The sequence below is a fragment of the Mus musculus genome, chromosome 6 (assembly GCF_000001635.26).
Source record: "Mus musculus strain C57BL/6J chromosome 6, GRCm38.p6 C57BL/6J".
NCBI classification, from domain to species: Eukaryota; Metazoa; Chordata; class Mammalia; order Rodentia; family Muridae; genus Mus; species Mus musculus.
Genome location: NC_000072.6, coordinates 144,576,530 through 144,602,675, shown reverse-complemented (window position 1 = coordinate 144,602,675; position 26,146 = coordinate 144,576,530). Strand labels below are relative to the sequence as shown.

Here is a 26,146-nt window from a genome sequence, read left to right as displayed (position 1 = left end):
AGATGGAGGTGAGCCATGCTGCCTGAGGTTGTCCTTCCACCGCCCCAGAACACTCACTCCCCCCAACAAAAATATATGATAAAAGGTCTGAGCCCGCTTCCGGGTAAAAAACCTTACTAAACCCACCAATCCCTGAGCACAAAATCCGGCAGTCCCTGGGCTTGGCTTGAAATCTCACCAATCCCCACTGTGGAAATCTCTACCCTGGAACTCCCCAGCCCCCAAATTCCTGTATGAGCCTGTGTCCTGCTCTCCTCACCCCCTCAGATGCAATCACCCTCTGTGTCTTTCCAGTGAATTCCAGTGTGAGGTTTGTTGTACCTTGAGACTCTGGTGTTCCTCAGCTCCCAGCTGCCAGGAAACCTTTCCTCTCAGAGCTATAACACTTCCTTTGAGGAAGCTTTTCCTCCCCGAGCCGTAATGCTTACAAAAACAAAGCAAAACAAACAAACAAACCAACAAACAAAAATCTCATATAGAATGTAGTACATTTTTTCAGAGTACATTTAGCTGTTTGCTGAAGGTCAATTGTTACAATAATAATAATAATAATAATAATAATAAATAATAATAATAATTACTATTATTATATTATCTGATTCTTCTTCCACAGCACTATTCACATTCCACAACTCAACACCTGGCTCGCCAACTCATGAAAGTTCACTCTGATGGCAAAGTGGTTAGGATATTGTCATATTGGGACAGGGGGTCCCAGTGCAGCCTGCTCTCTTGTCTGCAGGTCCACATCTTTAGTCTGCTGCTTGATTCTTCACTGTTGTTCTTTGGCTTCACAGTGGAGAAGGAAATACATGTATTTCTTAGTTTTCTTTTTATTTTCACATTAATCTAGGAAATCTTACAGTATTATATAGTATGGTAGGATTATCTCATTTACTTATTTAGAGACACAGACTGACTGTGTAGTCCCACCTGGCCTGGAACTTATATGTAGACAGCACTGGCCTCAAAGTTGCAGAGATCTGCTTAGCTTGAACTCCCAAGTACTGCGTCAAAGGCATGTGCCACCATGCTCCGCAGGACAGGGTTATTAAATGAGTGAGTAATGCTCCAAGTCTGATGCATAGAGTCCTAAAAAATAAAATATGAAGTCTGGTATACTCTAGGGCTTCATAAGAGATAGCTGTGGTGGGGATGGTGGCTGTGGTGTGATGGTGGCTATGGTGTGGTGGTGGTGGCTGTGGTGGGGATGGTGGCTGTGGTGTGATGGTGGCTGTGGTGGGGATGGTGGCTGTGGTGTGATGGTGGCTGTGGTGTGATGGTGGCTGTGGTGTGATGGTGGCTGTGGTGTGATGGTGGCTGTGGTGTGATGGTGGCTGTGGTGTGATGGTAGGTGTGGAGATGATAGTGACTGTGGGGATGATGATGATTGTGGAGATGCTGATGCTTGTGATGGTGATGATGGTGTTTGTGGTGATTGTAGTGGGCACCACTACTTTTAATGTGGAAGGCACAGCCTGGGCCACCGAGGACCTCTGTTCTCATTCTGGTAACCCATTACTACGTGACTCTTTGAGATACTTTCTTCTGGTCTTAAGTAAAATGGCGCCGTCTCAGAAAGACCCTGTCCTTCACTCTATTTAACCTTTATCTACATGTCCTCCCAACTCTCTCCCTTCACTCCCCCCCCCCCAGCCTTACTGTGTGTGCAGTGTATGTCTGCAGTCATTACCTGCCCCCTTTTGCCTCTGAGTGTGGTATGGGTTGTAAGAGACCAGAGCCTTGGTCTGGCTGTTCCCAGCTCTGTCTCTTTAGAGCCCAGGGTAGTCCCTGGCACCTGGGGATCCTCAGTCAGTAAATCCTGCTGAATGAACGAACAGCCCTGGGCTGATTTGGGGTGATTCTGTTTGTCATTCCACATAGATTCTTAGAGACACAATAACTAATCACTCTCTGTTTCCCTTTTGAATTCCACTTGGGAAGCTTTGCGGGGGTTAAAGTCAAGTTCTTTATTACATTTTCTTTATTCGTTCTGTGGGTGCATATGTGTTTGGATATGTATATCCCATAGAGTGCATAAAAGGTCAAAGACAACTTGCAGAAGTCTGTGCTATTCTGCCACGTGGGTCCTGGGGATCAAACTCAGGCCATTAGGCTCACTGCAGGTGCCTTTACGCAGCAAGCCACCTTGCAGACCCTAAGCCAACATCTTACTGCTTTATCTTTAGCATTCCTTTCCACTCCACCTTAAGTAGCTACCTGCTATGGCACATGGCCCATTAGCTAACCACAAGCCTCCTGAATCTATCTGCCCTAGTGTTTGGAACAACGAAGAATACACAGGTAACTCAAGCCTTATCTAATACTTCCCATGTTGGTTTGCTCAAGCCTCTCATCCTAGCACTTGGGAAACTGAGGCAGGGGGACACTGAGTTTGAGGCTAGTATGGACTGGCCTCCAGTCTTTAAAAAAAAAAACAACTACAAAAAATCTTGATACATCTTTAAAACGACATTTCCAATGTAATTTAAAATACAATTTTAGCAAGCAATGAACACAAAAGGGATAAGCATTTCTTGTCAACACAAGTACCAATAAGGAATTATCGAGATAGCTGAGCAGTGGATGTGCTGAGCTTTCAGACAAACATGGCTGGGCCCTGTCTACCAAGTACAGATCCCATGTAATAGAAAGTCTGGTAGTTACAGGGACCTCCTGGATAGAGATAATCCTGCTGCACAGCCGTGAGGATCTGAGTTCAGATCCCAGCTTCCATGACAACGCCAGACTCAGTATGAGCCTCTGGAGGAATCCCAGTGCCCTGTGGTGAGATGAGAGGCAGAGACAGGGGAATCCCGGAAGCCCACAGGCCAGTGATCTGTCAACAAAAGACCCCATCTCAAGCAAGTGGACTGTAAGAATTGACAGGCAGGTGAAGTTGCCCTCTAATCTGTAAATGCACACACACATGCACAGATACACTCATACATGTACACACACCACACACATTCACACAGGTACACACACATACACCATACACATACAAGCACACATTTACATATATGCACACACATTTCCATATGCAGATATACACCTACACACACACCACACGCTTATATACACTCACCACATATACACTCACACTCAGTCCAAGACATTCACACATTCACATATACCATATATACACTCACACACAGTCTAACACTTTCACACATGCACACATTCACACATACACACACACACACACACACACACATGCACACACACTTTTCTAACAGGATCCCTCTAGTGAAAGCGTATGGGCTAATTTTTAATCTGTGGCTAGCTGCTCTGTAGGTGTTTTTCTTAGAAGTTTTATGTGTTCACATTTCTGCGGAGATTGCAGGGATTTGCTCTCTGTTTGGTTGCTGCTTATCACCAAACAAACTTACCAAATATGAAATGCTAAAGCAGGATCCATGTGAGTCAGGCTGCAATCAGTTTGCTAACATTTGTGTCCTGAGCATAGCTGTCCAACACTGTCCTCAGTTCATGGTCTTCCTCTCAAATCTGTGTTAGGAGAACTGGGTCAATTAAAAATACTTGCCCTTGAAAAAGGAAGTGACCTGAATTCTGATATGGGGTGGCATTATCTTGAGGTTCTGTGCACCCTGATGTCTAGATGTCTGATTTACTAGGGCTGGGATCAACTGGGGCTGATGATCTATGTTTCCTACCAGATGGGTTATTGTAAAATATCACACAACTTCTGAGGTTATTTACATTACAAATGTGCTTTTTCACACACACCAAAAATGGAGTACCATGTTTTGACAGCAACCCTTTTATGGAATTATATGTTGTTCAAGTAGAGTAAAATTCCAGTCTTTCTCCCGGGAGCAGGCCAGATGAGGCCACACCTCTTTAAAGATGCAGTTGGATAATCTACCATCAAAACAAAGGAATCCTGCTAATCCCCTCACAGAAGTGAGAGTTGCTGATTAGACCTCTAGGCTGGGCTGGCAGCTTGGGAACGCTGCAGACTAGCAACCTTGAGAGGGAGATGGCTGAGAAGTGTGGGATGCCAGCAAAGGGTACCAGCACAGGATATTACCCTTAGCCTGCAGAGCGTGTTGCTTGGAAACAATTGAGCTCGTCAATTGTGGTTGTCCTAGCACCCTGTTCTGGCGCTTTGCACCTCTCATGCTGAGGACAGAACAGATCCATGCCCAGCCTCCCTCCAGCTTCCAGAGTGCACAGGGTACCACGCTCCCCACACCCTCTCACTTGGATGCACCTGTCCTTTGAATTTTCATCACTTCTCTACAAACCCAGAGGGCTTTCCTTCCTTCCTTCCCTTAGATAGTGTGCTGGCATTTTGCTAAAGGAAGAATAAATGCCAACTGAATGGAGAAGCAGAATCCTCTGGAAAATGTAATAATAAGGACTCTGAAAATATATCAGGGCTGAGGTGATGGTTTTGCCGGTAAAGTGCTTGTTGCGCCTGAGTTCAGATCCCTGCAGCCGCGTAAAAAGCTAAGCACGGTGGCATGCACGTGCCTGTAACCAAAGCACCGAGTGGCGGAGACAGGCTAGCCAGGTAGCCCAGATTCAGTAAGGGATCCTGTCTCAAACGTAAGTAATTAAATAAACAGATAAATATTAGTAAGTTAATTTTCATAAGACGGAGAAAGCATGGAAGACCACTGGCTGTTGCCCTGAGGCTTCCACACATACCTGTACTGGCTAGCTTATCTGCACACGCAAGTGCACACAACACATTCATGCACACGTGGTACCTGCACACACACAAACAGAGACAAATACTAACAGAGAAAATGAAGGAGGGTCGTGGGGGGACCTGAGTGTTGATGGGCATCAGGAAGGAGCAGCTAGAACTAGGGGTCAGGCTTGGTAGAGTTGACCCCTCTTCTCTCATCTCCAGCACACTTAGGTTATTGGCTTTACACTCTGTCACCATCATTGTGACTTCCAGGAGGGAGGACCTGATCCATGGCTGACAGCACTGGATACTGGGTCCCATCCACACTTCTTTCTCTATTCGTCCCAAATGAAACATCTCGGGGAAGGTCCGAGATAGGCTCAGCTTAGATCAAGCGATAGTCTGGATTCGTTAACCATGTGACCTCCACCCATTTCCATCAGAGTATAGATGGGGTTTGTTTTTGTTGCTCAATGTGTATTCACACTCAATGAACAGCTCTAAAGCCAGCCATGGTGTACGCGGGCAGAACTGTTCTATGGAACCCAGCGTCGCGCTCTCCTGGCCTGTCCAACGTTCACCAGAGAGTTCATCTAAAAGCTCCAAAGACATCTGTAATTTTGAAGGGGTTCCTCCTTGAGAGGGTGCACCATAGTGAAGACCCCCAGGTTGTTTTTCCATCTCCTTGATTCCTCAAGAAGCACTTGTGGTATCTGTGGGTATGCATGTGCCGGTTGCTTTAGGTAGCAGAGTCATCCTGCATCAGGTGACAGCAAGGGGCTTTGGCTTGTGTGCAGCCTGGGCTGCAGCAGCAGGCTTGCTGATCCTCAGATGAGGTTGCCACAGGAGGGGATGCGTCACCAGAAAAGCTTTGAGGTGAAGGGTGGCCTGATGGGTACTGCTCCTCAGAGTAGTCTGAATAAGAGTGCTGTCTTTTTAAAACCAGTAGGGGGTGAAGATGAGGGAGCGCTCTCAGCAGTAAGTATAACACAGCTGTGCTCTGTTTATGCTTCAGCTACAATAAAAAAGCTATAAAATGTGGGATGTCATAGCTCCACTTCGCTTTATTTATACGATTTCCTCTGAGCTCTGTCACAGTGCACATTCATCTGGTAAGTTGCAGCAAGAATGGAGATTAAAATATCACAGCTCAAAATAGGAGTCAAGCGGAAGGAGATTCATCATAGCCCTATTAAAAATATGTAAATATGGGAGTGAAGTCATTTTAAAGCTGTACGAGGCTGGCTCCTCCTTGATGAGACCAGATCTCTTGAGTGAGTGGTGGGCTGTGCCAAGGATGGGGTCAAGGGACATGTCCTCTGTGTCTCCCACCCATGGGAACACTTTTAAGATTAAAGACTGATTGAATCACAAAGCACATATGTTTTTACTATCATTCCACCCGAATTAGGGATGGCAGGGACTCTGAAGCAAACCAGAAAAGGGAGAGGATTTCGGAATTAATTTACTTAGTAAGGGTCTTGAAAATTAATATATAAAGTCTGCATGCTAAAGAGACTTTAAGGAAACTTCAAAGGGACAGCCTGATGTCAAAGTTTGAAAAGGGAAACTGAGTCTCAGGACATGATCTGGTTTGCAGGGTCCGAGCACCATGATGAAGCTAGAGGCGGAAGCCATGACCTCGCCTTCCAAGTTTTCTACTAAAATGTCTTTGAGCACTTCCTGTCCTCCCCTGTTGATAGAGATTATCTCTGTGACTAGAGGGGGTGCTTAGGAACGTCAGCAGCAGAGCTTTTAGACCACGAGGCTGGCATATTGCAGATGCTGGAAACTGGCCGTAGGAGTTCCTCGTTGCAGCAGAGCGACTGTCCATCTCCCGAACATCTCATTTCCAAATGTGAAGTCACTATTGTCTTAACAGCAAGAGTCCAGCGGGCACCGGGAAGGGTCTGTGTATCGATGTGTGGCAATCACTCTTCTCGCAGGCAGCTGGATGGAGTAGGTGTAATTAAGTCTCACATTTCACAGATGAAGACTCCGCATGAGGCAGAGGATCACACTTCAGTGAGAGCAGAATCCAACGACTACTTCTTTCTAAGGGTATTCCAGAAAGAGCAGAAGGAATGACAACTCAAAGACAGGGGAGGGGGGACTTTTGACTGCAGTCCAGGCCCACAATGCCTCAGTGGACTTGTCTGAAATAAAATGGGCTGGAGAGACGTCTCAGCCAGCAACGTGCTTGTTGTACAGGGGGCCTTAATTAGATCCTCCTAACAAAACAACACAAAACAACAACACCAAAAAAAGCGGTTGTGGTTAAGCAAATCTGCATCTGTCCAGGGCTCTGTGCAGGGATGAGGCTCCCTGCATCTGTCCAGGGCTGTGTGCAGAGATGAGGCTCCCTGCATCTGTCCAGGGCTGTGTGCAGGGATGAGGCTCCCTGCATCTGTCCAGGGCTGTGTGCAGGGATGAGGCTCCCTGCATCTGTCCAGGGCTGTGTGCAGGGATGAGGCTCCCTGCATCTGTCCAGGGCTGTGTGCAGGGATGAGGCTCCCTGCATCTGTCCAGGGCTGTGTGCAGGGATGAGGCTCCCTGCATCTGTCCAGGGCTGTGTGCAGGGATGAGGCTCCCTGCATCTGTCCAGGGCTGTGTGCAGGGATGAGGCTTCCTGCATCTGTCCAGGGCTGTGTGCAGAGATGAGGCTCCCTGCATCTGTCCAGGGCTGTGTGCAGAGATGAGGCTCCCTGCATCTGTCCAGGGCTGTGTGCAGAGATGAGGCTCCCTGCATCTGTCCAGGGCTGTGTGCAGGGATGAGGCTCCCTGCATCTGTCCAGGGCTGTGTGCAGGGATGAGGCTCCCTGCATCTGTCCAGGGCTGTGTGCAGGGATGAGGCTCCCTGCATCTGTCCAGGGCTGTGTGCAGGGATGAGGCTCCCTGCATCTGTCCAGGGCTGTGTGCAGGGATGAGGCTCCCTGCATCTGTCCAGGGCTGTGTGCAGGGATGAGGCTCCCTGCATCTGTCCAGGGCTGTGTGCAGGGATGAGGCTCCCTGCATCTGTCCAGGGCTGTGTGCAGGGATGAGGCTCCCTACATCTGTCCAGGGCTGTGTGCAGGGATGAGGCTCCCTGCATCTGTCCAGGGCTGTGTGCAGGGATGAGGCTCCCTGGAGTTTGCTGGCCAATTGCACAGATCCAGGTTCTGAGAAGAGACCGTCAGATCTCAAACACAAGGTAGAGAATGATTACAGAAAGTGCTGGAAGTCAGTCTCTAGTGGCTACACACTCACACTCACATGCACACACATGCACACACAGAGGAAAAGAACTATTCCCTTCATGGCCCCCTTGGCTGACATTCAAGTCCCATGAACCCCCCCCCCTTTTAAGTCAGTGTGCTTTTTCTATATTTTAATTGAGTTTTGCTTCAGAAATGACCATGTAGACCTCGAATCCATGGTAGTTGAATACATTCTTGTGCTGCAAGTTCTTTCACATGGTACTTTATTTGAATTCATGGGGGTAGTTGCTGGGGGTGTGTAGGAGGTGTGAGGTTTGAGCTGTGTGACCTTGCATATTTCTCTTAATCCAATGTGCCCTTTATCTAGTCTATAAGATGGGTCAAATAAAAGGGCTCCTGACATAAGGTGACTGTGAGGACAAAATCAGATACTGTGTGTAGAGCTCACAGCTCAGCATCTAACTTGGGAAACTGTGATGAAACATGGAAGCCGTTTGTTGTGAGGATTTCTACTCATCTCTGCCTTATTCAGAGCATCCGTCCCTTGCCACCACTGCTCCTGACTGTCCTTTCTATAATGGGAAACTGTTGAAGTCTTGGTCTGTGACTTCAAGGAAGGTCAGTGACTTCTCCTTGTCAGCTGGCAGAGCAGCCACACAAATTCCACACATGTCAGCCACTTTCCAAGATAGCATGGGTAACATGGCTTCCTCCCTGTGTGCCTCCCTCTGTGTGTGTGTGTGTGCTTCCTCCCTGTGTGCCTCCCTCTGTGTGTGTGTGTGTGTGTATGTGTGTGTGTATGTGTGTATATGTGTGTGTATGTGTGTGTGTATGTGTGTATGTGTGTGTGTGTATGTGTATGTGTGTGTGTATGTGTGTGTGTATGTGTGTATATGTGTGTGTATGTGTGTGTGTATGTGTGTATGTGTGTGTGTGTATGTGTATGTGTTTATGTGTGTGTATGTGTGTGTGTGTATGTGTGTGTTTATGTGTGTGTGTGTGTGTGTGTGTGTGTGTGTATTCCTCCATACTAGACAGAAAATGGGAAAGTCCTTAGAATCCGCCAAAGGAAGCAGAGTCCATGACTTAAGGGCTTAATTTAGACACGTTACCATAGTGCCTCAGATTTCTGCCCTTTAAGATTTTAGGTCAGCATCCTTTCAGGAGAGTTCACAGGGAGACACTAGGACATGCGCTGTAGGCTGGCGGAAACCGTCAGGGGCCACCTTTCTTGTTGACTCTAAGAGGACTGATGTTCTTGGCTCATCTTGAGTGATGAGTAGAATCGCGTGTCACTGTCAACAGCACAAGAGTCACAGAAACCCAGTACGAATAGAGAGCGCAGGGAGAGAAATATTATTTAACATCAAGTTGAATTATTTAAGCAGAAATATTTTTGGTAGAATATTATAACTTTGAGAAATATTTAAAAGATTAAACTTCACCTATTTTTAGTCTAAAATACAAAGAAGGATGGGCCTGTGCTTACGGTCTTTGCCATTCCAGTATACCACTCTTCTGGTCAGGTCGAAGAGGTGTGTGAATCCAGAAACACTCACTGCTGGGATGGGCGTGTCTCAGCTGGTGGATTGCTTGCCTGGCTTGTCCCTAGCACCACATAAAACTGGTGTGTGCCAATAGTACTCGTACTCTGGAGGTAGAGGAAGGAGAATCAGGAGTTCAAGGTCATCTTTGGCTATATAATGAGTTCAGGGCCATCCTGTGCCATGAGACCCCATCTCAAAACAATAATAATAATAATAATAATAATAATAATAATAATAATAATAATCAAACCCACTCCATGTCAAATCCTCCATCTCTGTTTGTCAGTTTCTCTATCTCCCTGTCTGCCCTGTGCTTAGATGGGAAGGGTCGAGTACTCAGATTTAGTTTTAAGGAGAGGCCGGCCTTACTCACCAGTCCTATGCCTATAAGACTCCAAGAAAGGTCTCTCAATCATTAAATATACTCAGTATTACACAATGCTACATACGAAAATTTGTACAAAACATCAAGAAGAAAGCTGTCTACAACATCCATGTCTTTAGAAAACTTCTCAGAATTTTTTTAAGATGTGTTCAGGGAGAAGAACAGTTATCCTTACAGTGGACCTAAAATGTATCTGGCACTGTAAGTTACTTTATAGGCTCTTTATTTATTTAATTTTTTGTCTGTATAAAAAAATTTTTTTTACACTCCAGATTTTATTTCCTCCCCCAACCCACCCTCCAACAGTTCCATGTCCCACTGACCCCCTGTCTCCATGAGGATGTACCCATCTCCTACCCACCAGGTCGCTAAACTCCCTGGGGCCTCCAGTCTCTTGAGGGTTAGGTGCATCATCTCTGAATAAACACAGACCCGCAGTCCTCTGCTGTATACATGTCGGGGGCCTCATATCAGCTGGTGTATGCTGCCTGTTTGGTGGTCCAGTGTTTGAGAGATCTCAGGGATCCAGATTAGTTGAGACTGCTGGTCTTCCTACAGGATCGCCCTTCTCCTCAGCTTCTTTCAGCCTTCCCTACTTCAACAACAGGGGTCAGCTGCTTCTTCTCTCCATCGGTTGGGTGCAAATATCTGCATCTGACTCTTAGCTGCTTGTTGGGTTTTTCTGAATGTGGTCATGCTAGATCCTTTTTTTTTTTGTGAGCATTCCAGAGCCTCAGTAATAGTGTCAGGTCTTGGGGCCTCCCCTTGAGCTGGATCCAACTTTGGGCCTGTCTGTTGCTGGACCTTCTTTTCCTCAGGCTCTTCTCCATTTCCATCCCTGTAGTTCTTTCAGACAGGAGCAATTATGGGTCAGAGTTTTGACTGTGGGATGACCTCATTTGATGCCCTGTCTTTCTGCTGGAGGTGGGATCTATAAGTTCCTTCTCCCTACTGTGGGAAATTTCATCTAAGGTCCTCCCCTTTGAGTCCTAAGAGTCTCTCATCTCTCAGGTCTCTGGTGCATTCTGGAGGGTCCCCCCGGCCTCCTACCTCCTGAGGTTGCCTGCTTCAATTCTTCCTGCTGGCCCTCAAGGCTTCAGTCCATTTCCCTCACCCAATAACAAGTCAAGTTCTCTGTTCCCTCCCCACCCCCATCCACTTTCCCTCCCAGGTGGATCCCTCCCACCCCAATTGTGATTAATCCTTACTTCCAGCTCAGTTCTTGCTCCCCTCCTTCAGGATGTATATGATGTACGTAGATGCTTCTTGACCTCAAAGCCTCTTAATCCAGAACCACTCATCAAGAGTCGATGGCATCAGATAGAAGCGATGCCCTTTGCTAAGCCAATATTAGAGCACAGCCCAATCCTGCTTAATCAGAAACGTATGTTGGGCAAACATCTAACGTAAAGCCTAATTTATATTAGTGTGGGACATTCTGCGTGATTTATTGAACGCTGCACTCAAAGTCAGAAGCAGAATAGTTGAAAGAACATAATCCTGTGTCACCATAAAGTCAAAGCATCACAAGTCACATGCTGTTGAGCTGGGGACAGTCGGTACGTTAACTTTCAGGAGGAATCCTGGGCAGCGCTGCTTGTCGTGCGAGGAGATGAGGAGATGTGATTAGCCTAAGCCTCCCCACATCACCTGTGTGCGAGTGAGTCGACTAATCAATAAGCCACTCATGAGCACAACTCCTGGACTGCCTTGAACTCATTACGTAGTCGAAGATGGCCTAAACTCTGATCTTCCTGCCTCCATTTTCCTGTTTTTCATTCGAAGGAGATCTGAGAGTCACCAGTACGGCAAGGAGTCTGCATGACTAGTTCAATATGGCCACTAGGAGCTTCTTGTTTTCTACTTGAAACACTGAACAGAAGTCTCTTAAGATTGGCATTTCCCTATGTTTTTTATTTTTCCTGTAAAAATGATGGTCACAAGCTCCGTGGCTAAAATGATACCTAGACATTAGCTCACTGTTTTGCATCACCGGGCCCAGATGGCTCCAGTCCTCGCTATTCGGAATATCACAAGGCTTATAGTTCAGGATGGCCAGGCTGTGTTTTTATTTGTAGATGCTCTAAATACTACATTTCTAACTCTTCTTGTTACAAAATTTAGTTCTTTCTGGATGTAGGTCTGAGGCCCCTATTTCTTGCTAGCTAGATCCTGTGTTGCCTCTAGAACCTACCTTCTATCTCCAGCCTTCCGCCCCTTCCATTCTGAACACAGCAGTGTTGGAAACAATGCTTCTCACTGAACAGAAGTGTTCCAGCTCTCAACCTTTCATCTCTGGGCTAAGATTTCAGACACTTACAAGACTAGCCTAAGCGTCACCATACCACGTGCATGAAAGGCAAGCGTGTCACCCAATCAACCACCCACACAAACAAACCCTGCTCACACTCACCCTCATGTAAAACATGCAGCTATACCTATGAGGCGGGGAGATCTTGAGGGCCAACTGGTAAGTCTATCTACTAAAATGTTATTCGTAATTTAATAAGAAAAATTTCAGATAGATAGGTAGCAAGTCATGTGAAATAACCCAAGTACTTAGGAAAAAACAAACGTTTTTATTCATATTTTATTATAAAACCATTTGATGTTTTTAATGAAGTTACTTTTTAATATCTGGTCTTGGTCAGTCTAACATATCTTCTGAAATATCACTAACCATTCATATTACCAAACAGCAACAAATGTGCAAACATTTTTTTTTGTTCTGCATTTATTACTGGAGAATTTGGGATGGTTGCTGTTTACGTAGGACAAGATAAACAATAGCTTGTAATCTTTATGTAAACACCATCCAGGCCAAGTATTTAAACCATGAGATCTTTAAGCTCACTTGAGTAATAAAAGCAGTTACCTTTCAGAGCTATTTTAGACCCTGTGGATTTACAGAAGGGCCATGGGCTGGTGTGACCGGCTGCCCAGGTAGTCACGTTAAAGCAAGGTTAAAGAGAGAGGGGACAGATGAATCTCACTTCTAACGCCAATTATGAGTGTGTGTGTGTGGGGGGTGATTAAACCATTCTCAGATTTAGCATATTGCTCAGATTTTCAGGACAAACCTTATAGACTCACAGCTGACTACAGAAGAAGGATACAAAATAGAAGCAGCCAAGAGAAGATATAAGCAGAGTATGGAGAAGCAGTAAGCACAGGGCTTCCTTTACAGATGTGCTGCTGACAGCAACATGTGATATTCTGCACAGGACTTTATCAATAAAGAGAAGTTCACACCGGTCTTTGGTGCCCAGAGTTTGAAGACTTGATTGCATATTGTCCACAGGGTTGCCCTTTAGTTTCCAGTTCTTCCTGATTGATGGGTTAAGCCAATGGCTTTAGTTTTTAGCTTTTAATAGTTGCAGTACTTACATGGTCCAAAGTCCCCATCACAAATTGCACTGGTAGATTCTAGGCAGGACAAGGCCTGTAACCAAATATACACCTATAATGCTCAGGGTTACAGGATATCACCTTCTAATACTGAGGGAGAAAGCCATTTGTTTGAAGGAGAATCCTCAAATAGCAAAATCCCTGCCTTAGACATTGCTATGTATGCTAAGATTGCCTCACCTTCCTTTGACAAGAGTGTTAGAAAGGCATCATATTTTGAAGATAGTTGCGTTTGTCAAGACAAAGAGTAATTTCCTAAAATGAGCCCAACTCTAAAGGGCATGATTACAAATGCTTACCTGCACTATGTCTGCAAAAACAAAAAGATGATTGCCCATCTGGGCCATGGGTCAGATTAGACCAGCTCCCAGCACACATTGAGAACATTCTTTTGCAGTAGTTGATGGTTAAAGGAGAGATCTACAACTTGTCCAAGTCCAGGGAGAAAATGTCTATGGAGGTGCCCTGATACAGCGGCTACACTCTGTGAAGCTCAGAAAATGCCTTTAAGAAGGACAGTGTGGTCAGATAGTGGGCGCCAGAGGTCAGGGGAGACTGCTATGAAGCAGTGTCACCTAGATACAACAGGGCTGCTGCATCCATGAACTTGAAGCAGCTTTAGTTGCCTATACAAGATCTGCAGAGGATCCAGCTAGTCAGTATTCTTCCTGGTTGAAGGAGGGGTTCATGAGGCCCTTCCTGTAACTTAGGAGTTATTGACAGTTGATGAGCACCGAGGAAAAGAAAGTCAATTTTCTTCTGATATGTCAACCATTGCATTAGTCAGGCCTCTCTTGATTACAGGCTGCGATCTAACGATTCCAACGATGGTTTTCTTCTTACGGAAAGCCAAACAACCCCAAAATTGTTCAGTCCATGAGGCTGACTATCTTAGATGGTCTTCAGTATGTGCCAGCATCCAGAATCAGTAAGCTCGGAAGCCAGTAAGAGAGTGAACTTGCCACCAAAAGTGAGGGCAAGCAGGCAAAGAGCGAGAGTTTCCTTCTTCATGTTCTTCATATAGGTGACCCCTGAAGGCATGTTCATGTTCTTCATATAGGTGACCCCTGAAGGCATGGCCCAGGTTATGGGCAGATCTTCCCACCTCGAGTGATCTAGCTATAGCATGACTTTTCTTACCTAAAAGGATCCAACCAAGAAAATAACTGAGTTGTTCTCAGCAGTTTGGGTTTTAGTTAGTTCCAGATGTGATCTAGAATGTTCGTCAACATTATGGTCTAGTAGATAGCTTCACATCCATGCATATTTAGGTCTTACTAGTTTTGGACTCAGTAGGTAATAAATAGGGGTTGATGTTTGGTGTGGAGCACTGAGGCGATTGTGGCAGGAGTAGATGTGAGTAAGTTGGGGCAATATGATCCAAATACTGTATACTTGCTTGCAATTCTTAAAGAATAAAAAAAATATTAAACACAAAGGCTATCATAAAACTAGAATGAAGATTTGGAAACCATTATTGTTGAGGATTAAATGTTCACAGTAAAGTTGTCCCGAAGTTGTGAGGAGGTGGGCTGTTTTAATAAGGCATTTTGCATGGAAGAATGGTTACGTCATTGATCAGTACCTTCCAGTAGAAGCCAGTCAGCACAGAGTGCATTCAAGCACATTCACGGGCTGTGTGTATGTTCCAGGTGCTGTACTGGATGCTGTTGACCCAAAGATGATGATGAGGCTGTTCCTGCCCACAAGGAGCTAGCAAGCCGGTAAGGGTATGTAAAGCTGCCAGAGTGACTGATGCTACCGTGCTGGGGTTAAGCAGGAAAACTCTTCTTCATGTACGAAGTGTTCTGCTCAAGTGCTTTGCCACCATTTGGAACCATGGGTTTGGGACTGATGTAGTTAATGTTAAAGAGAGACAAGTTATTGATCAATTGCCATTTACATAATTTTATTAAATGATCAAACTCAGGATCAAATTTTACTAACTTGTGAAAAAATTTCTACACACACACATACACATCATTGTGCTTGGAAAGTCTTTATACATATTTGTAAAGGAAGGCAGGGAAGAGATGTCACCTAGCACTGCCCTTTATTCTTCATGCATTGACAATCATTCTTCTTATTGATTATCCCAGGAAATGTTTTCCCTTTATATTTTGATATTTTTCAATGAAAGTATATGTTTACTTTGGTATTATGATATAACTATAATAGTTTGCTGTATACAATAGGGTTAAGACCTAAACACAACGAAGCAATTAAGGAACACACTGTTTTACTCATATAGTTGAATTGCATAGCTTAAAACAGGAGCTCAGAATCAGAAGATGAAACGAGTAATTCACATTGGGAATGTGTAGTAGTCCCTCGTACAGCTTTACCAACAGCATGCTTGGATACAGTTAGTACTCATTAGCAAACTCACTGTCTGGGTCAAGCCTTGTAAGCACTGAGAGTGGTCATTACTTAAATGTGTGAGAATGCAGGATGGAACACATCGTTTTCCTTGGCGTTATGATTTTAATTTTTAAAAGCATTTAATTTCACAGGCCATATCCATCATCCTTGCATAGATAAATGTTGTGGCAATTTTTTTGAATGAAACTCTCAGTTCCCTCAAGAAATTATGGCTACACTATAAATTTGCAAATGAAAGGCCATTTGTCAGCGTTATAAATATGAGTGGTTCCCGTGCTGGTGCCCACGTAAACTCAAGTGGTTTAGTATCTGTTGACTGTTGTGAATAATTAGTGCTGTGGAAGACCATGGATAGCGTCACTCTCACATGGTGTCATTACGTTGCATGGTGGAGACAGCAACATGCAATATTTTTGGAATATTGTGGCATTTCTTTGAGTTACTGCTGCCATAGGAAATAAATCAGCCTTAACGATAGACATCCCAAGGATGTTTATTAATCTATTCACTTAATCTAAAATACTTCCTCTTGGCATTTATAGATCCCGCTCAAAGGAAAGGGCCAAATGCTTTAAACCCTGGCCGTTACTTTTCGGCATATCATAATTATGTCAGCCAAGTGCAGTCAGAATTGAAATCGGAATGCATGCATATTATTCTTGCTAATCTACACTACATATATTGGTTTAGCAAAAACATATTTTTGTATGTGTCCAAATAAATTAGCCGTCTGTGTCATTCCTCATGAAACATAGGAAATGGGCTTTATATTGGAATCCTCCTTTTAAGTGCTGTTTTTCTCTCTACCTGACTCCTTACCTCTCCTTTTCTGATATGTGAAAATACATTGTGTATACTATGGAAGGGAAAAAGACTCAATAGTGACTTCAGAAGCAGTGTATAGTGTGTGGTTTTGGCAACATGGATGGGTTAAGGGTGGGCCAATAGGGAAGATAAGAAGAGATAGCCAGGTAACATTAAACAGGAGTCAGTGACACAAACATTTGGGAGATGGTTAAAGTGTGGCACGTTCACACACGTGTTACTTATTAATAAAAGTGAAAAGTAAGGGGCAAAGCTAAATTCTGAATTGAACTATTATAACTGGATCCCATTCCTCTCTATCTCTTAGCCACATAACGCACACAGACAGTTGCTGGCATCTTTTGATGGCAAGATGGTGGCTGTAGTGTTTCTGCAACAGTATCATCCACCAAGGAATAGACACCCTCTCCCCCAGAAGCCATGCAGACAGGCATCTCTCTTGATGCACAGAGTAACATCAGTCTCACCTTGTCTGTAGACAAGGCGTCGGGACTGCATTTCAGTGGAAGGGTTTTGGAATAAAAGGCTTCCTGGATGCTGCATGGTAAACATGAGGGTTCACTGCCTGGAAACTCACTCTGAGAGATGGGAAGATGCCTACTTGGGTAAAAGTGTCTGCCAAGCAAGAATGGGGTTCCCGTTCCGATTCCTGGTGACCCTGTAAAAGCTGAGTGTGGCACATGGCTATGCTCTCAGCACTTGTGAGGCACAGATAGGAGAATTCCTCTGGCTCACTGCAGAGTAGTCTAGATAAGCCTGTGACCTCTAGGTTCTGTGATGATATTTATTTCTCCAATTATCTCTGAGTGGATTCATAAGGACTTGGCTTGCGATTTTCTTGATTCGCTGAGGAATCAATTTGTTTGAAGAAGAAAGTCTCACCATGTCACTGTTCTATTCTCTTCCTGGACAGAAATCTTCTGAACTGGGCTCCCTTCCTCATGACTGGAGATCTTTAGCCAGATCTTTCCAGAATCTTCTACTGATGACTGAACTCAGTCCTTGAGGTTGATAGACTTGGTTAGGAAGAAAGTCCCAAATTGGTTATCAATGCTACCAAACCCCACCAATTAGGAGAGAGGACTAGGTTTCAGAGCCTTCCAACAAAAACCACGGGATATTGGACTTTTCAGATTATTGAGCAAATTAAAAACAGAAACAACTGCCCCCGAAATACTGAGTCATGCAGCAGGTTCTTGGTTCAGTCAGGAAGTCTGTGTGTCTCAGTCACTCTTGCATAGCTTGACTCTCCACACCCTCCCCACCTTCCTCACTGTGCAGCTCCCTGGGTCTGGAAAGCGGTGGGTTGTTCATCCATTCAGAATCGAGCACAGATTGTTTTTTTAAATATACATTCCTTTTCCTGCTTTTCGACTTTAGTTTAACTTTAACCAAGATAGGGAGTTGCTTTTCTCTATGGACGTGTCAGTCATCCATCGTGTGTGGAGAAATGAGCTTTTGTAAGAGACAGAAGGCTATTCTAACCTATAAAAAAATGCTAAAGCTTTTCATCATTTTGTCTCAAACAAGTCAAAAGATATTTGAAGGCTGTGGGTGGAGGAGGAAGAAAGCGCATGCCCTTTGCCCTGTCTAAATGGAAGAGAAGAGGCGCAGACTGCTTCACGCTTTTCTAAACGTCGCCCAGTTCAGCAGCCTGGACGGCCTCACAGCTTGTCCCCTGTGAGTGATTCTAAGGAACACATAGGGAAACAGAATTATTTTAATCCACACCTGAGAGCTTAGGTTTCAGGAGATTTGCATTCTGAGTAAGTTGTGGACTAGAATTTCAGAGAAAATGTGTGCATGCATTAGAGTTTCACTTCAAGATATGTGTGTGCGTGCATGTGTGTGTGTGTGTGTGTGTGTGTGTGTGCATTTGTGTGAGTGTGTACTGTTATATACATGGCACGGAGGTCAGAGGACAACATTTTATCTTATTTTAGATAGGGTCGCTTTATTGTTTCCTGCTGTGTCTAGCAGGCTACCTGGCCCAGGAGCCTGTAGTGCTTCTCCTGTCCCCCTGGAGTGACTGTGCACACTACTGTATACACCACTGCATGTGGCTTTAGCTGGGCCCTCCGGCTTGCTCAGCAAGCTCTTCTCTTAGTCCTTCATTCACAAGTCTTGATAGGTTTTAGCCACTGATGGGGCTTTGGGTCTTCATTGTGAGTCAGAGCATAGTGAAATCACTTTGTGAGAGATCAATAATGCTTCATTTCTCGGGGTTTCGAGGGCCTGTAGATCAATGTGGACTAACAGATGCCAAAAAGAGGTTTTCCCTGTCCGTTTATTTTAGATTTGTTCTCCACTGAGGATGAAAGAACACAAGGCTAATGTTGGTGTCAGACTCAAGTTCCTGCCACATCCCCAGCTTATGCTGTGGACATTTCTCTCTTGCTGAGAAGGTTAATATTCACCAGAGATGTTTCAAAGGTGTCTAAGTCATACAGCAGACACCCCCTCCTGTACATGGGGATGCGTTCCCCCAGCACGGATCTGAAATGGTTTCCTTTTTGTCTTCCTTCCTTCCTTCCTTCCTTCCTTCCTTCCTTCCTTCCTTCCTTCCTTCCTTCCTTCCTTCTTTCTTTCTTTCTTTCTTTCTTTCTTTCTTTCTTTCTTTCTCTTAAGTTCTTTTTTTAAATTAAGTACTTTCTTCATTCACATCTCCAGTGCTATCCCAAAAGTCCCCTACACCCTTCCCCACCACTCCCCCACCCACCCACTCCCATTTCCCAGCCCTGATGTTCCCCTGCACTGAGGCATATAAAGTCTGCACGACCAATGGGCCTCTCTTTCCACTGATGGCCAACCAGGCCATCCTCTGATACATATGCAGCTAGGGACACGAGCTCCCGGGGTGGGGGTGGGGGGGTACTGGTTAGTTCATATTGTTGTTCCACCCATAGAGTTGCAGTTCCCCTCAGCTCCTTGGGTACTCTAGCTCCTCCATTGGGGGTCCTGTGATTTATTCAATAGCTGACTGTGAGCATCCACTTCTGTGTTTGCCAGGCCCCAGCATAATCTCACAAGAGACAGCTATATCAGGGTCCTGTCTCTTTCTTTCTTTCTCTTTCTTTCTTTCTTTCTTTCTTTCTTTCTTTCTTTCTTTCTTCTTTCCTTCCTTTCTCTCTCTCTCTTCTTTCTTTCTTCTTCCTTCCTTTCTCTCTCTTCTTTCTTTCTTTCTTTCTCTCTCTTTCTCTCTTTCTTTCTTTCTTTCTTTCTTTCTTTCTTTCTTCTTTCCTTCCTTCCTTTCTCTCTCTCTTCTTTCTTTCTTTTTTCTTCCTTCCTTTCTCTCTCTCTTTCTTTCTTTCTTCTTTCCTTCCTTCCTTCCTTTCTCTCTCTCTTCTTTCTTTCTTTTTTCTTCCTTCCTTTCTCTCTCTTCTTTCTTTCTCTCTCTCTTTCTTTCTTTCTTTCTTTCTTTCTTTCTTTCTTTCTTTCTTTCTTTCTTTCTCTCCTTCCTTCCTTCCTTCCTTCCTTCCTTCCTTCCTTCCTTCCTTCCTTCCTTCCTCTCTCTCTCTCTCTCTCTCTCTCTCTCTCTCTCTCTCTCTCAGCATGTTTTCATTAAGAAGAAAACCCTTCATCAATCCCAGTGTGCAGAATTTAGGGGGAAACTTGTGTATTGAGAGTTGACACTGTTTAATGTAGTGATTTACAGTCGCGCCTTATGTATACACAATAGGCACTTTATAAATTGGATCGTCCTAGGAGTAACACAATACATAAACGTTATTGCTGTAAATTCTGCCCCTGGCCATATATTTTGTTCCATGTAGCCAGTTGGCTTAGAAGTGCTGACTATTCTAACCTGCTCTCTTTGACTCAATATTGTAAATGGTCACTGAAGTAAGCCTTGGATATACACAGAGGCATTCAAACAGCAAACGAACGGGGGCTGGGAGGCTTCTCTCTGGCATGACTCCTGGCCAGACTCCACAGGTGACAGCAAAGGAGGAGGGAGGGGGTACGAGGGAACTGGAGGGCTATGTGCTAGAAGTTAAGGTGAATGGTTATTACTTGTGCCTGATAACGTCGACAGATGAATGAGAAAGACAACGGGGAGAGGGGTAAAGCAAACTGAAGAAAACATGGAGTACAATCATCAGGGCTGCATGGGATCCTTCTCAAGGCAGGTTTCCATCCTTTCAATAACATTAAATATGAACAAAAGAAATAACAGTGTTGTAACTGCAAACAGTTGGACAACGGTCTATTCTGGTATGTTTTGATTTAGCATACAGTAGATATCATAATTTGATTTTTTTTGTGACTGAGACTGAGAATTCTCAGCTTCCCTGATTTTATGGGGGGCTCATGACATCTTACTGCTTGGATCATGTCTGAATGCTAACACTTGCCTTTTATTCGCTGTGGTATCTCAATTGACCATGATCTTTCTGAGCTCCTAGAGAATCTGAGAGAAGTGCCACCATTCTAGAGGTGGCTGTTTTATTTCCTCTCAGTCCCAGTACTGAGATTGCAATCAGGAGGTCGGTCACTCAATCTAGGCAAGTCCTCTACCACTGAGCACTCCCCCCACTTTCTGGTTGGTCATTTATGATCCCTGTGGTTGATCAGCATGGCCTTCCTTTAAGATGCTGAATTAGAGGGCACACACTAGCCATACTCCTTGCTGCTTCTTGCTCACCTGGTGCTGAGTCTCCATCAGAGCTGATCTGAATTGCCCTCTGCTTCAATCTGTGCAAAAAGCAGCGGGCTGTGAAGGAACCGGTTATGTTCACTGTCTGTGGTTCTCCTAGTGATTTTTCTAGTCTACTTTACAGGCCAACTGTTCTAGTCGCGTCCCTTCCCCCATGACCCCTTAAGAATTAATGTCTACACTATTGATCTGGTTACCCACAAAGTGTGTCCAAATTGGTTTGTTGTAGTGGCCAGAAATACAAAATCAGTAATTCAAAAGCCTAGAGGTATCCTAGCTAAAATCTCAGCAGGACATCCCTGAATGGGAAGATGATAAGGCTGAATTCATGGTGTGTGTGTGACCTGCAATCACAGGCATCATTTATTTGTCTCTTCCCTTGAAGGCACTGTAGGGAAAAGCTCCTTTATCAGTTCTACAGCAGCCTTCTAGAGCATCCATGGCAGAAGGTATGCACATGCATGCAACTCCGTATTTGCAGGCAGTGTAGTCAAAACAACTGATTTGCCTACTGACTTCGTTGATTTAACCACCCACTATCAAACCCTCTGGAGGAAATGGGGCTGAAAGGTGGAACAGAAGCTGCCCAGCCACTGCTCTGTGGGCAAAAACTTATCTGTGAAGTTCCCCGTGGCAACCCTCAGCTTGTGGAAGGGGGCTTTCCATTTGCTGTCTGTCTGTCTGTCTGTCTTCAGGATTGACTCTGTGCACCCGGAGTAGGACAGAGTCCACTCAAGACTCGCTCAGCTGTTCCACACTCAGGTAGGCGTGGGTTAACATCCCCGAGAGGATCTTATATCAGTCAAACTGTGGGAAGACTCTAGGCTATAGACCGCTTCAGGTTTCACTTTTTCTGTAGGATTTTAACTACCACTTAAACGTATTACTTGATGATCATAACTTATCACTTATTAGAAAAAAGTTCTGCTTTCTAATAAAGAAAAAAAACACAATTTAAATGTGTGCATACATGCACACGCCTGTGTGTACACACACATGTTGGCCATCATTCTTCACAGCAGGACACTTGAGGCAGCTGTCCTTGACGTCTCCCCAGTGCCTAACCTCAGTGACAGTTTTTGTGTGTGATTCAGTTTCCAACTTACTAATCACTCCACGAAGCAGGTAGCATCAGTACGTCTGTTTTATTTTCAACAGAAAGCATAGAAGCAGAGGAAAAGTGTGTGCAGAATTTGTCACAGGTCGAATGCTCTGAAAAGACAGAGTCGTATTCAAATCCGGGCAGAGCAGCTTGAAGACTGATTCACTCATGGGCTGACTTGTGAGCTGAGTATTTCACACGGAAAGGAAGGCAGTGGGCCATAGAATTTGCACTACATACTCAGGCTATACTGGACAAATAGCTTATGCTTCTTGAGATGTCCACTTAACACCAATAGACTGATCCATGATGTTTGAAAAGGAGAAAGCCATGTGTTCATGAATCGGAGGATTTGACTTCAGACCTTGCTTTCACGGTGACCATAGGGACCCAACTCAGTTCCCGAACCACACGTGTCTAGTGTCATGCGCTCTTTCTGTTCTCATCATCCTTATGGCCACCATCAGGAAGGCTGACATGGCTTCTGGGAATAGGCACTGGATATGCGACTCACCATTGTGTTCCCTTGAAGAGGCATATATCACTTTGGTTTGCGAAGCAAGCAAGCAATAATTAGTGTTCAGGGGTCTTGGGCTCATTTGGAAGGCACTGTTATGCTGCATTTAACACCAAGATTGGACCCTTCTGCCTAGAGCTCCCTACATCCTGATTTAAAAAAGAAAGCCGTTTTAACAACTTCTTGGTGCTGTTAAATACCTTGTCAGAACCTCAGCAGCCACTCACTTCCAAAATGAGTATGTAAAACAGCACAGGAAACACGCAGGAGGCCGTGGGATGAGAGCATTTGTGTAAACTAATAATAGAGTTTGCCCCTTCAGTTCTAGCTGTCTGTTTGCCTTGTTAATAAGACAGTGCTTACTCCACTCGCTTCTGCTCGGCTACTCCATCCCACGATTTCTCTTGCTTTGTGAGTTGTGGTAATTTAAGCACACCCCCTCCTCGTTCACAAAGAGGACGTCTATGCAAACAAAACACAGAAGGCGCGCACACTCAGCAAGCAGGCTTGACGGCAGAGAAACTCAACCTCAGAGTTAGCCTCGCAGCACCTTAGAGGTCAGAATTCCATTGCGTTCTGGACCTTGGTCCTTACAGATATTTTTCTTTGCCTAGAACATGTGTTTTCGCGCTATTTATGTTAGGGAATAGTGACATCCTGTGTGAAGCTAGCCTAATTGCCTCTGTAATTAACCTATTTGAAGAGGAAGTTACACAGCAATAAAAGACCACTGAGTACTGAAAGAGGGGATTTTGCCTTAAAGTACAACCCTAGCTTTACAAAAGGGCATGGATAAGATGAAACTGAATTCCTGGTTTATTATTATTATTATTATTATTATTATTATTATTATTATTATTAGTTTTACACTTCCTTGCTGCTCCCCTCACCTTTTTCCCTTTCCTTCCTCTCCCCTCCTGCTTTTGTCCCTGTCTTCTTGTTTCCATGCAGTTCCACTAACCTGTTCCATCTTTGCCTCATCACCTTCTTTTCTATATTATTAGAAAAAAGTCTATGTTATACTATCAGTGGAAATTCTAGTTGTGAGTCTACGATTGAGGAAAGATGTAAATGTCGTCAAAGGAGGCAAGCATTTGTTTCTAGATGACTCTAATGTCTTCCTGCCTCTGGGCTGGGAAATGCATGGTGTTGTCTTGGCCTTCTGGTCCGAAGACAAGAGAGCTTTGCTCTTTTCCATCTCTTGATGAAATACATGTTGAACAAGTTTAGCAGAATTGAGAGCATGTAAATGTGGGAGTGTCCCCTGATTCCGTAAAGTCAGGAGAGCCTACAGGAATACACTGGGTTGTGATGGAGAAAGTACATGCTTAGAAGTGTAGTCCCTCACACTGCCCCCGCATTGCATGGCTAAGGTACAGCAAGAAGAGTTCTGCCTCTTCCGTGCTGAGTTGTGTCATGTGAGAGAACAGCCAATAAGATCAAAGCAAGGCTGACGTCAGCAAAATGGTGAAAACCCCTCTGCCAAGCTTCCCACTGCAGGAGGAGCAGATCTAGGGGCATTCTCCATCCTGGACCTCACACAACTCTCTCATCCTGTAATCAGGATAGGCCACATGGCCTACTCCATAGCCTTTTCACGGCTGTGTGATCATGAAGATCTTTGCACATCGATATGTGCTGCAGGACTTCTCACAACGGCTAAGTTATGCAACTTACCTAGGTGTCCAACTACAGAGGGATGAAGAATGAAGTCAGGTCATTTGCAACTAGATGCAATCTACGGAATCAAGACCATCTAGAAAGGCATGATCCCATATTTTCTCTCACGTGTGGGCCCTAGAGAGTAGAGTTGCATGATAAATGTACATGCTGATGACACGGAGGGAAGAACAAAGCGGTCTAACAGGAGAGGAGAGAGATGTAAGAGGGGTGTGCTCACAGTACATTATACACCTTCCTGGAGATGGCCTTAAATAATCGTGCCTAAATAAAGCTATATTATCATCTGTACAATTGTAAGTCAAGTCACCGAGATTGCATGTTGCATGTTATATTGACATGTAAGAGCTGTGTTTAAAGTCCACTACCAAGGAGAAATGCACTGTGAAAGATGTGAGAGTTTTGACCCCAAGTAAACATCCTCTGGAGTCAGAATGGAACCATTTTTAGGTTTTAGCCCTTAGTGAGCTTGGGTGATTCCACACCCAAGATATTATTTCGGTGCCTCAGTTTTTAACTCTGTAAAAGAGAGACAAAAATTCCACCCTACCACCAAAGGTAACTGTGGAGTGTTCCTAGCATTTATTCCTGTAAGTAATAATTGTAGATAACACTTGATTAAACAAACTGCTTATGAGTTTATTGTAAAGGGACCTAACTTGCAATGTCCACACTAGCCTTCAAATGGAATTACTTAATATTTGCTTTGGGAATACTTTAGGTAAAAGAGCAAACACAACAGCATAGAGGCCTTTTTTGTTTTTGCTGTGCATTATTCTTGTGATTAATCTGATCAACACTGCTGTCTGTCAGTCTACAAAACAGGCCACTTATGAGTGGAAATTAACCCTCCGTTCTAAGCAGTTTTGTCATTTATTTGTGGCTGCATTTAGTATCATTGAGGTGTTCATGTGTATATGGATGTCTCATCTGTCTTGTTGATGGCCTCAAGAATATAGGTGATTACACGAGTAAAGAATTTTAAAAAGCATCCTTTGGAGAGCGAGTCAGTCACCGCTGCTTATCACAAGGTCCCTGCTCATCCTTCCAAGGAGGATTCACTGGGCTCCCACTGTATGACACACATGGGGACAGTCTTGAAAGCATGCTCTTGACTGTGGTAGTTTCATATCTGTTGCTGTGATAAAATGCCCTGACACAAACATTTCCAGGATAAAAGAGGTTCATGCCAGCTTTCAATTCCAGGTTACACAGCTCACCCTGGGAGAGTCGATATAGCAGAAACTTAAACCACCTTGGGCATATCACATCCACAGCAGCAGGGAGAGAGCCCTGTGTGTGCTCACTTGCCTGGGCTCAGCTTTGCTTCCGCACTGTTGTACCAGCCTACAGGATGGTGCTACCCACCATGGGCTATGTCTTTCCATATTTGTTACCTTCCTTAAGACAACCCCCCCCCCCATGGACCTACCCACAGGGCAACCCAATGTAGACAGCCCCTCCTTAGAATCTCCTCTCAGGTGACTGTACTTTGTGTCAAGTTAACTCAGTGAAGTTGTGCATTCCCAGTTGGCGACTGGATGTGCTGAGACTCCTCCTGCAGCCATTGTGTTTTATCTATTGTTACATGCTAGTTAGTGTTGCTCTAGTCAAATTTCCTGACAGAGACGACTAGAAGAAGAAAGGGCTTGCCAGGCTCACAGTTTCAGGATACGATGGTGGGAAGGACAACACAGAACAGTGCAATTCATGGCAGCTGGAGTAAGATCATACCATAGTGGACCAGAAGCAAGGCAGCGGGGAAGGGCCGTCGGAGTCCCAC

The 26,146-nt window shown here is 44.6% G+C and overlaps 1 protein-coding gene across 5 annotated transcripts in view; it reads left to right on the top strand.

Moving 5' to 3' along the window:
* The window catches only part of Sox5 (SRY (sex determining region Y)-box 5), a 953,863-nt gene that overhangs the window by 179,612 nt on the left and 748,105 nt on the right, over nt 1-26,146 (top strand). For 4 of the 5 annotated variants that reach the window (XM_011241582.2, XM_011241579.2, XM_011241577.2 and 1 more), the window contains exon 3: nt 14,853-14,924. The gene's annotated coding sequence lies outside the window, so the exon portion shown is untranslated. Of the gene's footprint in view, nt 1-14,852; nt 14,931-26,146 lie in introns of all 5 variants that reach the window. The other variant, XM_011241578.2, reaches the window with a different exon arrangement.